We start from the raw sequence: 11161 nt of genomic DNA on the forward strand, positions 1-11161 counted from the left end.
GGAATGCAAGTTCAAAGGTCAAGGTCACTGTTACTAAAAATAGAAAATTTGTTCCTGTGCGATAGCTCAAGTTTTCTTGGGCTGATTAAACTAAAACTTCATCAAAAAAAAAATCTGTATCCATCAATTACTCTTGTAATCACCCAACTTTCTGTGACACATTCACTTCCGTGGAATTCTTGTTATTAGTAAGTTAATGGTATTTTATAATTATATTCACAATAAAAAATATATAACAGAAAAAATGTAAGATATTACATATTCCTCTCCATTGTCTTTTGAAAATAACCTAAAATTGGACAATATTGTGCTGAAAACTCCAAACAGCGTTGTATGGAGGAAAATGGCAATGACACATAACATAACCTAGATATGTAGTATTCCAGCGTGTTTAATCTTTAAGATAATAATGAATCCATTAGGGTTTGAGGTTCGAAGGGGCTTAGTCTAGTAGTAGGGAACAAATTTACAAAATACAAATATTACCCTGAAGTAGTATTTTTACAAGTACCTAGGAAAGAATACCGTTTCCTCATATAAATGACCTTCATTTATCTCCATGATCTGGAAATTGCTTTAAAATCTCCATTTTCACTACAAAGTCATCTTTGATTTTCTGACAGTTTTAGGAAAACATGTACTCAAGTCTTCAACATCATAAATTGACAGCAATAACTTTTGGAGAAATAGTTGAATCAGATTTTTTTCGGGGAAAAAACTTACCATGACTAATGCAATCTAAATACAAAAATGAAATACTGAAATAAACAAAGGGCTTTAACTTTTTCAAACATGGTCGAATCAAAATTCTTTTCTGGGAATTACAACATATCACGATTATCAAGCCTACCAACTGTCGGTCGAAAAAATGTTGATTTCCAGACAAAAAATGAATACTCAAATAAACAAAGGGGAATAACTTTTGCAAAAACAGTGGAATCGGAATACTTTTCAAGGAGACAACTTCATATCATGATCATAATGTACACCAAGTGTGAAAGAGACCGATCGAAAAAATGTAGGAAATTGCCGGACAAACGAAAGTTTACGCGAGATCGACCTGTAGGGTGTATAAAAATTTAAGAATCTGCTCAATTTCCAGAAAACCCAAGGAACGTGTGTTATAATTTGCCAGATGTAGACACTTTGGTCGCCTCCGCTGTGGCCATTTTACTGGTTGTAGACTTATATTTTCTATCCCTTGGTCAGTTGTAGACACTTTGGTTGCCTCTGTAGACATTCAACTTGTTTCAGTCTCTATTAGAGGCTCAGGTATGGTACACAAAAGAACAAATCAACATCGGATACAATAATATTACATTACAATTACAATATATTTTCTTGCGCAGTAAATATAATTTGTATTTAAGCAAAAATGTCCTGGATAGGCAGAAACTATATGACCCATTGTAATTCACTTCACATGACTCACCATATTTTTGCCAAAAGGTTGAACAATGAAGTGATCCTAGAAGGACCGAGACGTCAACCATGGTGTGTTTTTATGTTATGTGTATGTTTTATCCTTTCATTATTGTTATATTTTACCCCTCATTAATTATTTAGAGTTCTGAAACATTTTCATGTTTTAATGATATATTTTGATTAACTTTATTCTTCTAAAATATATATTCTGTGCAGGTGACAAAGTGGAAGCTACAAAAACAATTAAGGAAAGAATATCTAGTAATAAGTATGTAGTGAATATAGATTTCGAAATCCAAGATTGCCACCTTTTTTCTAGTATAGTTTATTTGTTTGTTGGGATTTATCGCCCTGAGAAGAGCCAGTGTCATTATGAGGCGGGGTCTTTTTAGTAGCTGATGGCTACCTCACTGAACAATTGACATACGGGAGAAAACGTATGCCATCCAGAGCAATTAAGGTAAAGTGTCCAAGGTCACCACCATGGCTTCACTGCATGGTCTTTTTCTCACAATCCTGAGATTTATTCAATTAGATGGATTTGACCTACATTCAAGGTCACAGGGTCCAAATATGCTGAATTCTTTAATCGACTTCTTCTCAATAACGCGCCTGTAGCATGCTGGGATGATGGCTAATAGGTTTGTTCAAATAAATGACTTTGACCTATAAGGTCACAGAGGTCAAATGTGTTGAGACATTTACAGCGTGTTCCATTTAGCGGAACGTTCCGGTTGTGCCAACTTGGAACGGGTTCGCTTAATGGTACATGACGTTCCAATCACGTTCTGCGCTCGCGAAATCCAACATGGCGGACATAACTATGATTGCGTCAGCGTCCTATACGTTTTTGTCGTTTTTCAACGAGGACGATGACGATACTGTAGAAACAGCAGCGGCGGTTTGTAATATAAGAAACGAACGTACCCGAATTTCTTTTTATATACTGACTATTGTCAAATATTATGATGAACAGGAGTTTCATTCTCATTTCAGAATGACCAGGAGTTGTTTTGAAATCTTTTTTTTTTTAATTTCATTTTTTTATTTATAAATTAAATAATAATGCAATCAAGCATATTCAAAGTTTCAAATTTCAACTAAGATGTACAGCCAGAATGATGTGCATTTAACTAACAAATAAATTATTATCACTATAGACTTCCGACCCTATCAGACACTATCCAGCATATCTGATGGTCCCTGGATGTTTTGAAATCTTAATAGATCTTATTCATGGCACTGGTAAAGTGCCGGTCTATCATGAGCAGGGCCATAAGCCCATATCTATTAAAAAGCAAGTTTTGGTAACCATATGGTACTTAGCCAATAAAGATTCACACAGAGAGATAGACGACCGTTTCGATGTCACTGTCAGTAGTAAGGCCCGAGTAATCGCCATAATGGAATATGATGAAGGAGTTCATCGTCTGGCCAACTGGTAAATAACACACAATCTACCTTTTACGATGCCATCTACTTTTACTTTTGAACTTGATAGAATGTAATACAGTCAAACCTCGTTAACTCGAAGTCGTCGGGATCGTGAAAAAACTTCGAGTTATCTGAGTCTTCCAGTTAACCGAGTTTCAAGGTAGACGTGTTGGTATATTATATCTATAAAAATCATTTACATAAACCAGAGACCTATAGGTCTCTGCATAAACACGCATCTTTAACAGTCAGAAACACGCCTATTTGATTTCAAATATTAATTATAACAAAATCGTATTTATTATTTATGCTAGACACGACATTTCTAAAAAGTAAATAATATATGATACAATACTATCATATCGTTTTGAAATCAAGTAAGCCAGTATATTTGTGATTGGGAGTCGTGTCCGACATGCCATTTCTAAGTGAAGATTAACACAAAATTTCATCACTTTAAAATCTATTTAAATAATTTCTATCGTGGTACAAAAATTATATTATCGTTAAAAATCATAAAAAAAACAAAATACGAAGTCTGCGGCAAATAATACATACACAAATGTATCGGCACAGATCACGTGTTGACAAGTGCAGTAGCAGCAGGAAATGCACAGTTTATCATAGTTCGATCAGAAACGAAGTCCTGGAATTAATTCACACGTTACCCGGCCATAGTTGTGATTTCAGGTGTGTCGGATAGTTCCGCCTGAACGCACACGGTCACCTGCTTGGGTGTAACTTGGGTATAATTATCGCACTGCTTTAATCATCAAAGGGATTATGTAAGTTCTGTTTGTCAACATCAATACTGTTGGATCTTAATAAAGACGGATTTTACAGTAAAAATGGTCAGATGTGTTTTAGGTAATTTAATAACAAAACGAAACAAAAACTGGATATTTCCCGTGCACGAAATTGTAAACAATTTAACCAAGACGTACGATGAGTATTTTGTTGACACATTTTGTTTAAAAATGAAAATTATGTTTTCAACTTCGGGATAACCGGTACATTTTACATAGGTTTTATAATATCGCGACCAATATTTTAGTTCGGAATAACCGAGTTTTTCTAATTACGGTATCCGAGTTTTTATTACTAAGAAAAAGAAGGATTTTTGCCGGGACCGGAGTAATACTTCGAGTTGAACGGGGTTTTCGAGTTATCAGAGTTCGAGTTAACGAAGTTTGACTGTAGTTTAAATGGTCATTTAAATCTACTTATGCGGCACAATATCGCAAAATAGGCCACAGTACATAGTCCTCGTCCTCCTATGCCGTTCAGTCAATTCAAAATAATGTGGGTTGAAAGTTCACAAGAGCGATAACTCCTGCAGGTGCATTCGATCGACAAAATATTACTAGGTAAACCTTGTCACATTCAAATTTGATGTATCTATTAACAATTCCAGTTTAATTACCGGCAAGTGTTTCGACAGACTTTTCTTTAATCAACCGGATATCAGCAAAATCGTTAAGGAAGAAAATGATAGTAAATACAATAATAGAACATTCTGTTGTAAACGGTCTAATATTGTTTTTTAAGACTGGCCAAATCCAAAGACTCGCCCACTATCTTCAAATATCTGGTTTCATATTTCAATATACAATATCATTATTTAATTTACTAAATGTTAGTTTGATCAGAAATAAAACAATTAACAAGTCATTCCTAAATGCCTCAGAGTAAAAAGAAATGGTTTTGGCTAATGATCATTCCAACGGTGGTTACAAAAAAAAACTTCATACATAAACGTTTACGTAGGTGTTGAACATCACTGCTACAACATTGTGATCGGAAGTTTCTGATAGATACAGTAGCATCGCCAAAAATGTCGAGACGTAAAAAGTATTAATAAGCCATGATATTTAGAGATCTGAGGTATGTTTATCTTCTCCCCGTAAAAATACCTTTCATTATATTTCACATTTAAATTAAATTTCAAGGAACTCGACTACAGATGGTCCAGGAAAAGTTCAGAAGGAAACATGTTTTATTTTAGAAATGCTTAATTTAAATAGACAGAAATATTGGTCCATTAGTACACGTGAATATATGTATAGTCAGACTACCTTGGAGTCAGAGTAACAACATCTATGCACTGTCTCCGAATAAAACTTCATTCATCTATACACGTGTCCAGACCTTTCATTTTCAACACCACATCATTCATCTATAAGGTGAATGGTTTTCCCGGAGTTGTTGGTGCCATTGACGGGACACACATTTCCATAGCTGCGCCAAGTATTCATAAAACCTCTTACTTCAACAGAAAAAAATTCTATAGTGCTACAGGTACAAAAACGTTTTTTTTTTAAATAATGCTTTATTCATACCAGATTAAAAGAATTTTCTTTCAGTTCTGCGTTTATGTATCTTTTTTTCTAATCAAAAGTTGCTTGGGTATATATACATATTTTTAACCCAAATACATAAAAGAAATGAAAAATGAACACCTGCTTTTAATGTACATTTGATATCTGTACAGACAGTGGTTGACCACCGGATGGGTTTCGCAGACATATATATATATAGGATGGCCAGGCTCTGTACATGACGCAAGGATTTACAAGACAGGCGCGGTTGGACCCAATGAGGATCCAATGTAACTTGGAAATTACCGTAAACGTTGCATCTTTGACCCATATATATATACATATAAGTATATCTACTGTTCTGTGTGGCAAGTGCGTATGTGTGTTTTGGGTAGCCACACGCATGCATGTCGCACGCACGGCGGGCTGTCCTAAAAATACCTTTGCTGTTAATAGGACATTAAACAAAATAAACCAAACCAAACTGTTCTGTGTATTTGTGTCGGCTTGTGTTATGATGAAGAAGTGGACTGCTTCGAAAATGACAACTTTCATTTATACATGAATAGGACACAAGTAACATAAAATAAGATAAATTTTCTTTGATAATTTAAATTTAATGCCAAAATTATATGTGATGTTTTACAATAAACAGGATATGAATGAATTTACAATGTCATACCAATATCAATATGTCTACAGCAATTATTCATCAGCACAAAACAGGTGTAGATAAATATGTGTTGGCTGATGCACAGACATGGTACCAAGTTTACAAATGCAATTGTATTGTGACAAGACTCGCTAAACTGGTAATTTAAGACACAATATGTTAATACCAAATATGTGTATGTCTTTTCGTATAAAAAAATGCCACAATTTCCATTGTTTCGCACCATTACCTATGAAAGTGGTTTGAAATTCTCCATTTCTTACAGGTATAACTTGCATTAAAACCAAGCAAAAGACCAGTTGGTTGCTATCTACAACGTTAGCATAGTAAACGTCATCTTCGCTAGCCAAGGCTTCTGATTACGTTACACTGTTCGTGTAGTGTAACGTAATCAGAAGCCTTGGCTAGCGAAGATGAGTTAACGTTAACGTCAAGGTGTTGAACGAAACCGTCTGCGCAGGAACGGCGTCTACTATCAAATCAATAACTTATGGATACTTTTAGGCATTTGTGATTCATTTGACACCCAGTGCACCGAAAGTACATTTTTATTATAAATTTTGATCATTATTTTTACACCCTTTCATTTCTCCCGTGTTTGTTGACAAAAAACGCACTTCGCCCGGATATAGCCTAAAGAATAGAGGCGTAAAATACGGCAAAACAATAACGATTTACGCCGTTGAGTTCGGCATGAAAGCTGAGAATACCTTAAATATTATGCAACATGTTATACTGCAAATTCATCGTTTTCTGTTGAAATTCGACTCAAAGATCTTTCAACGGCGGCCATATTGGTTCCAACATGGAACCCTCAAATGAGACGTGCCAGACGAACCGGTTCGTTCCAGCGGAACGTCGCATTCCATTTACCGGAACGGCCGGTTCGAACTGGAACAACCGGAACGTTCCGCTAAATGGAACACGCTGATAAACAATGATTTCTCGATAGCCATTGGATTCCGCGACCTGATATTGGGCAAATAGTATGCTGAAATAAAGGACTACAAAATTTATTCAGAGGAATAAATCAAGCATACTGTACGTGATATTTGAATCAAGTGGGAATTAGCTTAGTATCTGCATAAATAACCTAAATCAACTTCAAAGTTTGAGCGATACAGGCCCATTGGGCATTTTTTTCTCCTTTGACCTTTAGGTATGGACAAGTGTTAATAGTAAATTTTGACCTTTGTCCTTGTGGTGAAGATCACGGTGACCTAACGACATTGACTTGATTCGAAGAAAAAGAAGAAAAACCGGTACTCATACAATATGTCCCCCTTGATTGCCCCCCACTGATATGATGTTTTAATCCAGGTTATAATCCACTCGGAAATTAAGAAGGAGTAGCCTCCACCGAAACAACCCTTTTGGGGCCCTATCCCCAGGTCTAGAACTAGCTCCAGTTACATGTATCTTAATTATAATTGCAAATAATGTTTCAGACAAAATTTGGTTGAAATCAGAGTCCAGCATTAAGAAGTAAAGAAGCAGTAGACTGTATTAAAGCAAAACTTAAGTTCCCTTTCTTGGGCCCCCTACTCCTCGTCATGACGAATCTGCCTCATTTATGAAAAATATGATTTCTCTCTCCATATGACGTTTCAATCCAAATCCTGTTGAGATCCACTTTGACATTAAGTAAAACTTCATGCATGGCGGAAAGCACACGACAGACAAATAAATATGGCTATAGATCAGGCTGACCGTTCAGGTCCGATAACCAATAATTATTAAGTAGGGCCCTGATACACAAAGCTGATAAACAATAGAATACATTATACTCTTTATATAATATATTTATTATTGTACAAGTGGACACATGATAATTTCGTGTTTTCACAGTACTCGTAAATATACGCATGATACAAAAAACTTAATGATTATTATATAATGTATAACATGTATATACATTACACTTGAACACATTCCTGAAAAAATTTACAATATACAAAATGTACAAGTACAACTTAATTTTGTCAGGGTTAATGTCTGAGTTTATCTAAACATTCCTGAAAAACATATTACAATATTAAAGTAAAACTAATTTTGTCAGGGTTAATTATGTCCGAATTTATATAGACATTCCTGAAAAAAACATATTACAATATAAAAGTACGACATATTAAAACATATTACAGTTTAAAAGAACAACACATTTTGTCAAGTTTAATGTCTGAGTTTATCTAGACATTCCTGGAGAAACATATTACAGTATGGAAGTACAACACATTCTGTCAGGGTTAATGTCTGAGTTTATCTAGACATTCCTGGAGAAACATATTACAGTATGGAAGTACAACACATTCTGTCAGGGTTAATGTCTGAGTTTATGTAGACATTCTTGGTAAAACATATTACAGTATGGAAGTACAACACATTCTGTCAGGGTTAATGTCAGAGTTTGTGTAGACATTCCTGGAGAAACATATTACAGTATGGAAGTACAACACATTATGTCGGGGTTAATGTCTGAGTTTATGTAGACATTCCTGTAGAAACATATTACAGTATGGAAGTACAACACATTCTGTCAGGGTTAATGTCTGAGTTTATGTAGACATTCCTGTAGAAACATATTACAGTATGGAAGTACAACACATTCTGTCAGGGTTAATGTCTGAGTTTATCTAGACATTCCTGGAGAAACATATTTAAGCATTTGTTTCATACCCCGATGAAACTAAAAAATAATTGACATCAACGCTTATAATTAAGTTTTGAAAATGATTTTCTTATTTAAAACATGTTTTATGTACAATTTTACTGGTTTTAAATGGGACTCTTTTTCTCAAATCAATATGCGCCATTCTCGGAAATTCTTTCATAGAAGAATGAAAAGAATTTTTCGACCAATCATATTTGAGTATTTACCATGAAAACAAAGAACAAGAGGTCCAATGGGCCTGTATCGCTCACCTGGCTCTACAGCAACTTTGAAGTTGATGAGGTCATTTCTAAAGATACTATGTTGATTACCTCTTTATTCGAATATCATTGTAAGCTAGTTTTATTCATATTAAAAATTTTCTAGTCCTTCATTCCAGCATTCTATTGGCCTAATATCAGGTCTTGGAGGCTCTTGGCTATCACAAATTTCACCCCTGTGACCTTGAATGTAGGTGAAGGTCATTTATTTGAACAAAATTGGTAGCCCTTCACTCCAGCATGCTACATGCCCAATATCAAGTCCCTGGGCCTCTTGGTTATTGAGAAGAAGTCGTTTGAAGATTATAGCCTATTTGACCTATGTGACCTTGAATGAAGGTGAAGGTCATTTATTTGAACAAACTTTGTAGCCCTTCACAACAGCAAGCTACAGGCCCAATATCAAGTCCTTGGGCCTCTTGGTTATTGAGAAGTCGTTTGAAGATTATAGCCTATTTGACCCATGTGACCTTGAATGAAGGTCAGGGTTATTTATTTGAACAAGCTTTGTAGCCCTTCACCCCAGCAAGCTACAGGCCCAATATCAAGTCCCTGAGCCTCTTGGTTATTGAGAAGAAGTCGTTTGAAGATTATAGCCTATTTGATCCATGTGACCTTGAATGAAGGTCAAGGTCATTTATTTGAACAAACTTTGCAGCCCTTCACTCCAGCATGCTACATGCCAAATATCAAGTCCCTGGGCCTCTTGGTTATTGAGAAGAAGTCGTTTGAAGATTATAGCCTATTTGACCCATGTGACCTTGAATGAAGGTCAAGGTCATTTATTTGAACAAACTTTGTAGCCCTTCACCCCAGCATGCCACAGGCCCAATATCAAGGGCCTCTTGGTTATTGAGAAGAAGTTGTTTAAATGAAAAAGTTGACGCCGGACGGCCGGACGGACGGCCGGACGACGGCGCCGCACCACGGCATAAGCTCACTTGCCCTTCGGGCAGGTGAGCTAAAAATTAATTATTACAGTAAGGAAGTACAACATATTCTGTCAGGGTTAATGTCTGAGTTTATGTAGACATTCCCGAGGAAAATTATTATATAATCAAAGTACAAAGTTCACTCATGGTAACGTGTCAAAGTTAATGTAGACATTCCTACACAAGAGGCCCAGGGGCCTTAACGGTCATCTGACTCTAAATTAAAACCCTGATATTATTGTAGTATGCATTCTCTGTAGCAAGTATATAGTGGCACTTGGCCATGGTGGCCATCTTGGATATCTGACCGACCCAATAAATGATAACACTTGGTCTGGACCATCTAAGGATAATTTCTGGTAAGTTAGAGCTGAATCCCACGGTGTGGAATTTGAGAAGTTTGAAATAGGTGTTGTTCAGGAAAACCATGATTGCGCAATCATGTTACAAAATGGCCGCCATTGCTGCCATGCCAAAGTTTTTACGAGGCCAAAAAAATAACAACACTTTGTTTGCCCTCCTTCCTTAACATCCTCACCAATTTCGAGCTCAATGGCACCAGTGGAACTGAAGAAGAAGTTTAAAATGTGTTTTTTAAGATGGCGGATATGGTGGCCATCTTGCATTTCAGACTAATCTAAAAATAACAAAATGTGTTTTTGAAGATAGTGGTTACGACCCGAAAAATAACGACACTTGGTCGGGATCAAATCAGGATCATTTCAGGCAATTTTTAGCTCTATAGCACTGGTGGAACTTGGGAAGAAGTTTAAAATGTGTTTTTCAGGATGGCGGCTATGGCGCCCATCTTAGATTTCGAATCGGCCGAAAAATAACAACACTTGGTGGGAATCATCTCAGGATCATTTCTGGCAAGTATCAGCCAAACAGCACTGGTGGAAGTTGAGAAAAAGTTTAAAATGTGTTTTTGAAGATAGTGGTTATGGTGGCCATCTTGGATTTCGGATCGACCCGAAAAATAACAACACTTGGTCGGGATCATATCAGGATCATTTCAGGCAAGTTTCAGCTCAATAGCATTGGTGGAACTTGAGAAGAAGTTTAAAATATGTTTTTCAAGATGGCGGCTATGGTGGCCATCTTGGATTTCGGACCGACCCGAAAAATAACAACACTGGTCGGGATCATATCAGGATCATTTCAGGCAAGTTTCAGCTCAATAGCACTGGTGGAACTTGAGAAGAAGTTTAAAATGTATTTTTCAAGATGGCGGCTATGGCGGCCATCTTGGATTTCGGACCGACCCAAAAAATAACAACACTTGGTCGGGATCATCTCAGGATTATTTCTGGCAAGTTTCAACTCAATGGCACCAGTGGAACTTGAGAAGAAGTTTAAAATATGTTTTTCAAGATGGCGGCTATGGCGGCCATCTTGGATTTCGGACCGACCCGAAAAATAACAACACTTGGTCGGGATCATCTCAG

Source organism: Pecten maximus, chromosome 5 (genome assembly GCF_902652985.1).
Source record: "Pecten maximus chromosome 5, xPecMax1.1, whole genome shotgun sequence".
Lineage (NCBI taxonomy): Eukaryota > Metazoa > Mollusca > Bivalvia > Pectinida > Pectinidae > Pecten > Pecten maximus.